Here is a 6,636-nt window from a genome sequence, read left to right as displayed (position 1 = left end):
CTCTGCCTATGTGCATTTGAAGCAAGGCATCTGCACTCCTAAGATAGACTCCGGTGGATTTGTCTTCAGATCTAAAATTGTAGGATGTTATGGTTTTAACTCTGATTTTATCGTTTTCAACTCATTTTTAAAACAAAATAAAAAATGCTTCCAGCAGCACCTTAGAGACCAACTAAGTTTGTCATTGGTATCAGCTTTCGTGTGCATGCACCCTTCTTCAGACATTTCAAAAAACAGCAACATTGATTTATTTTTCTCTTTGGCAAAGGCAACTGGAAATTGTAATATCTTGCTCTGTGTTCAATGAGTCCTTAATTTGCTCTGCTCTTAAACTATCACTCTGCCTATCAACAGCATTGTCGTGTGCCCAGTAATGACCAACTCTTATTTCAATTAGGGTTGCCGTATTTCAAGATGAGCTTTTTTTGCACAAACGCACAAAAGGTTATTGATATTTTTGCAGAAAATAATTTGATAGCACCCCTCCCCTGTCTACCACCACCGAGCCAGAGTCACTCGTGCACTTTTTTAAAAAACAAACCAAAATCCTGGAGATTTGCTTTAAAATGTAAAATTCCCCCAGGACGGACTTGTAGGCCTACCAAAAGAGGACATGTCCAGGAATTCCCGGACATACGGCAACCCTATTTCAATACAATTTCACATGCACTGAGGATGGCTTGGCTGAGGCTAGCTAGTAAGACAGTGGCAGAGACAATACAGTACTGTATTTGAATTGGGGGCATCTTGGTTTACTTAGCTCAGTTTCTTAACCACTTTGCTGTACCAGCTCTCTATCACTATGTGTTCTGGACACTTAAGGCTATAAATCCTGTGAATGGATTTCAGTGTAAGATCATCTATTTAAGCCTTCCAGTACGAAGAGGTACAGCTCAATGAAATCGGCTCATATGGAATACATATTGAGGCTGACAGCATTTATGTGGCGTGAAGATGCAAATTACTTTGGATCCATTCATAGTGCAAAGATGTATGTCCCTATGAACGTTAAGCAGTTTATGTGGAATCTATTCCAGACATGCATGCTTAAGAACCACCCACAAAGACTTATTACCTGATCAGTCGGTTCGATTCCCACATTGGGCAAAAAGGTTCCTGCATTGCAGGGGGTGGGACCAGATGGTGCTTATGGTCCCTTCAAACTCAATTCTATGAGGGCAGCCGCTTACACATCACCCACAAGGAATAAATCTATGACCAGAATAAAAGAGGATACTGACTTGCACCAATTTTGCATATGCTAAATACAGTACAGTGGTACCTCGGTTTATGAACACAATTGGTTCCGGAAGTCTGTTCATAAACTGAAGCGTTCATAAACTGAAGCAAACTTTCCCATTGAAAGTAATGGAAAGTGGATTAATCTGTTCCATACTTAAACTGAAGCGTTCATAAACTGAAGCGAACTTTCCCATTGAAAGTAATGGAAAGTGGATTAATCCGTTCCAGACGGGTCCGCGGAGTACTCAACCTGAAGCGTACTTAACCCGAAGCATGGGTGTAATTGGTTCCGGAAGTCTGGTCATAAACTGAAGCGTTCATAAACTGAAGCAAACTTTCCCATTGAAAGTAATGGGAAGTGAATTAATCCATTCCAGATGGTTCCGCGGCGTTCATAAACCGAAAATTTGTAAACCGAGGTGTTTATAAACCGAGGTTCCACTGTATGTGTATTGAGTGATTCGTAGCAATACAGTGGTAGCTCAGGTTACAGACGCTTCAGGTTACAGACTCCGCTAACCCAGAAGTAGTACCTCAGGTTAAGAACTTTGCTTCAGGATGAGAACAGAAATTGTGCGGCGGTGGCGGCAGCGCAGCAGCAGCAGGCCCCATTAGCTAAAGTGGTACCTCAGGTGAAGAACAGTTTCAAGTTAAGAACGGACCTCCAGAACAAATTAAGTTCTTAACCCGAGGTACCACTGTAGTTACTACAATTTAGATAGTATACACAATACTTCTCACCATCGTTGGGAAGACTGTGACTAGCCTGCGTGGCAGTTCAGCCTGCAGTCCAGGTGCCAATTGCTGAAGGTCACCTTCAAGACCCCTCCTGCTCCCCCCTCCTGCTCTTATTTTATCTTTAAACAGGGCTTGGACCTGAGAGCCCTTCAAGCAGAGGACGCCTTCAAATTGAGGCCTGTCCTCTGTTAAGTAAGACACATGGCCGCCCAACTATCTGGCCCTGTGTACAAATATTTATCTCTGAGAGTAATTCTTAAGAAATTTCTGCTTTAAATTCCCCCCCACCCCAAGTCACTTCACGCATCCCTTGCATGTTTCCCATGTCTAAGACCGAAGAGGTGCTTTCTACAGTATCTTCCAGATAAAAAGAGACTTGAGGTGCTCATTGCTGTGCCTTGCCCAAATAGGAGCATCTTAGAGGCCCTTCAGTTTCACTTCCCTTTGACTCAAATGTTCTGAGCTCTCTTGCCTCCGCATCAGGCACTGCTACTGCAGCGAGTCTCAGGGAAAGGGCATGAATGGATCGTTCTCCTGTATTTAGGGGACCGCCTGCTCCTTGCTTTGCTGAGCGCTTCCCAAGACTTCCCCCCCCCCCAGGTTCCGGCATGACAACATCCCAGGGTGAGTGGGCCTTTGTTTTCTGCGTTGAATTTCGGGAAGTTGCAGTGCTTGCTCCCTGTTTCTTTGGGAAAGTTTACCTACTAGAAAGGATTACAGCATAGAGTTTTATGTCACTCTAAAGGCTAACAAATAAAGAACTTATGCTTGAGCTTGCACGTCCCTCTTCCCTCCCATTCTTTTTTCCTTATGTGTCGTATCTTTTTTGATTGTGAGCCCGATGACATGAAATATCCCGAATTCCAGGCATATGCTATATATATATGCACCATGGTTGCAAGAGGGATTTTAAACAGTGAGATCAGAAGGAAATGAAATGCAGAAAAGTACAGGTGGTGATTATTATGTTAATGCAATTATTGCAGTCTTTGCTTTTCTGCATTTCATTTCCTTCTGATCTCACTGTTGAGAGTTCACACACATACAGCCCTGTGTATATATTATTCAGGGGTTGCTTGTGGGGGTGGATAGTGGCAGTGGAGCAGAGTGAGACAGCAATGAGGACAGGGGAGCTCTGGGTCGGCCACAACAGCAGAGTGTGATTGTACCCAGAAGGAACAAGGCCAGTGCTGGATTAAACCCTGTGAAGGCCCCTAGGCGGTCGAAATTTTGGGCCCCCCCACTCTAGTGGGATACCATTGAACTAAGAAAGCTTGATTGTAATTTTATTTCAAGATCAAATCAATATTATTTCAATCTGTTGACACAGGGCCCCTAAAAGGCCCATAGACTGGTGCCTGCTCTGCCTATTTGGAAATCCAGCAGTGGATGAGGTCATGGCTACATTTATAATGGGGCAAATAGAGGGTTTTGAAGGGCAAAAAAGAGGACACATTTGCCAACTTCTGCTTTTCACTATGGATCACTATGACAACTCTACCCATGAAAAAGAGGACATGTCCTGGAAAAAGAGGACATATGGCAACCCTAGAAATAGTGTCGTTGTACCACAGCCCATGCTCTGAGCTTTCTTTGGGGGAAAAGGTAAGCTTCTACACCTAGTAGAAGGAAAGTTATAAAACAAAATGTGCATCACCCTTCTGAGTGATCTCCATGAACAGCGTGGCTGCTCCCTCCTTTCAGTATTTTAAGGCAGTGCTTTTTTCTGGGGGGGATGCAGGGGTACACATACCCCTGAACTTTTTGTGAATCTTTGTACTTTTGTCCATTTACTGTATTTTATTTCCAATTTGAACTATAAAATGGTGGTTTTCTTGAGTCAAAATGAGAGTACTCCTAAACATTTTAAAAGAAAAAAGCACTGTTTTAAGGCAATGAGTGAAGTCAGAACTACGTATGTTATTTGGGTACTAGGCTATCCCTGGGGTCCTAAAAAGCTGCTGTCCCCTCCCCCCACTTTAGTGCACTTTCATTTTCTAGATCTCTGAATCTACATAGTTTTAAAGGTCTGCTAGATTCCTCCTTTGCCATTCCTTTCTTCCTAACAACCATAATGCCTCTTTCCTTTGATTGCTTTCTCTGTTATAATGTGCTCTCTACAAGTTCTTTTCTCCAAATAAACGGCACAATAAGTTGCCCGGTCATTAAGAATTCACTGTGCAGTTAACTTACTATACAGTGGTCTACCCGTCAACTCAGAAGTAAGTCTCTTCATGTTTAATAGGGTGAATTGCCATGTCAGAGGGTTAATGACTGCAGCCTTGGCTTTCTTGTCAAAAAGGAGTCAAAGGTCTGTGTATGTGTGTTTGGTATCAATGAAAAAACAACTATTTTTTTTATTTAAAAAAACAGATCTTAAATACAGACACCCCATAATGTTTAATGTTATTTTATAAAGAGTGACATACCCAAGTTAGGAAAGGAGCAAACACAATGGGAAATGAGTTTCAAATATGAAACTGCATATGCTCAGAGTATTTTGGTTTTGTTTATTAAGGTTGCTGAAATGTTTGTGTTTTGCCGAGGGTTGTGAAACTGAACATGTTTGGAGTATAATTTTTGTAGTCCATGAATGCTTATGTAATAATAAAATTGTTAGTCTTTAAGATACCTATAAGATGTGTTTTCTTTATTCCAGGCATTTTCTGCGGGGGTGGGGAGGGGGGCTTTATTTGGGAAACCTTAATCTGGCCTTGATCCTAGGGGTCATAAGAGGGGCATCACAGTACTTCCTTTGGCTGGTCCAGGTTCAGTCGTTTTCTTGCTGTCCAGATTCCAGTGTCATTCCTTTAGCAATGGAGATGTCATCTTCAAGAAGTATCAGTTCCCTGAACGCTTTCTATTCCCTCTCCCTTTTCCTACAGGGATTTACACACTTGCTAAGCCAGCAAAACCTCCCCTGCCTCCCAAACCAGGTGAGTCAGTATGTTTCCTTTCTTCTGTTCTTCAGCCTCAGTCGTGCTTCTGCACTTGACAGGCTCGTGACGGTGCTCTCAGTATGCAAAGAAGACGAGACACAGGCTTCTTCCTAGTAGTGCCGCAGATCTATGAGAGTTCTTTGCTCTTCCATAGCTTCTCTACCAGTGATGTGGGGTGCAACAGGGCATCCTATCTAATATCCATATGAAGCTACTGAGAGCGGCCATTAGGAGTTTGGGGGCAAGGTGGCATCAGTATTCTGATGACACTCTGCTCTGTTTCTCCGTAATTTCTCCAATAGCGAGAGGCTGCGCAGTCCCTGGACCTGTGTCTGGATGCAGTGGTGAGATTGATGAGGAAAATCAAATTGAGCTTGAATCTTGGAAAGGTGGAAGCACTGTGGGTGAGCATACCCTCCAACATTTCTCCGATGAAAATAGGGACATATCATTCCATAATGATAATTTTACTATTTATACCCCACGCATCTTACTGATTTGCCCCAGCCACTCTGGGCAGCTTCCAATATATATAAAACATAATAAAACATTAAACATTTTTTTTTAAAAAGCCTTCCCTATAGAGCTTGGGGGTTGGATAGCTCCATACCCTCCAACATTTCTCCAATGAAAATAGGGACATCCTAAGGAAAAGTGGGACATTCTGGGATCAAATCAGAAACTGGATGGCTTCTCTAAATCAGGGACGACCCTGGAAAATAGGGACAGTTGGAGGGTCTGGGTGAGTGGTTCCTGAGTCCAAGAAATTGGTTAATAGCCTACCCTGGACGGAGTTGCCCTCCTCCTTGTTTTGCATTTTCACAGTTTGGAGGTGCTTCTGGATCCAGCTTTGTCACTGGAGACCCAGGTAGCCTCAGTGGCTAGAGGCACCTTTACCAGCTGCAATTGGTACAACAGCTACAGCTGTTCCTGGGCCGGGAAAGTCTGGCCACAGCAGTTGGTGCATTGATTGCTTCCAGATTGGATTACTGCAGTGCACTCTGTGTGGAGCTTCCCTTGCCCTTGATTCTGAAGCTGTGTTAGTGCCGAGTGCTGCAGCACAACTGCTGACAGGAATGAGACCCGGTCAGTATATAACACCCCTGCTCAGAAACCTGCAATGGCTGCTGGGACCAGTTCAAACTGTGTTACTATTAGCATATAAAGCTTGGGACCAGTTTATCTGCATAATCACTTTATATATGCTCACTTGGCCACTTAGATTTGTGGAACTGGCACTGTTAGAGGTGCCACATCATATTCATCCTGCATTTGTCCGAATTCGATCTTTAGAAGTTCCCACACTTCGGAACTTCCTTGTCTGTTGACATCAGGCAGGTGCCTTCACCGTACTCTCTTTGGTGCCTGATAAAAACGTGTTGTTGTTATTTAAAGCAAGCCTGCCCAAATCTGTATAATGTTGACATATGTTTTAATCTGCTTTTAAATAGTGTTTGAATGTTTTAAATAGTTGCTTTAGACTTTTGTCTTTACTGATTATTCCATTGTGTTATTCTTTTTGCAAGCTGCTTTGAGTTTGCAGAAGTTTGGTTTTTTTTAAATCGAGCGCTATATAAATTCCATTAAATAAATAAATAAAGTTGACCCACATTCAGGTCCTGAACAATTTGTTGCAGGTGACTACCACTGAAGTTATTTATTACAAATGTTTTCATTGTAGGTGAACTCAGCAATTAGGCCCCACTCAGTGGTAGTC

Source organism: Zootoca vivipara, chromosome 2 (assembly GCF_963506605.1).
Source record: "Zootoca vivipara chromosome 2, rZooViv1.1, whole genome shotgun sequence".
Classification (NCBI taxonomy): domain Eukaryota; kingdom Metazoa; phylum Chordata; class Lepidosauria; order Squamata; family Lacertidae; genus Zootoca; species Zootoca vivipara.
Note: the sequence above shows the minus strand (reverse complement) of the source record.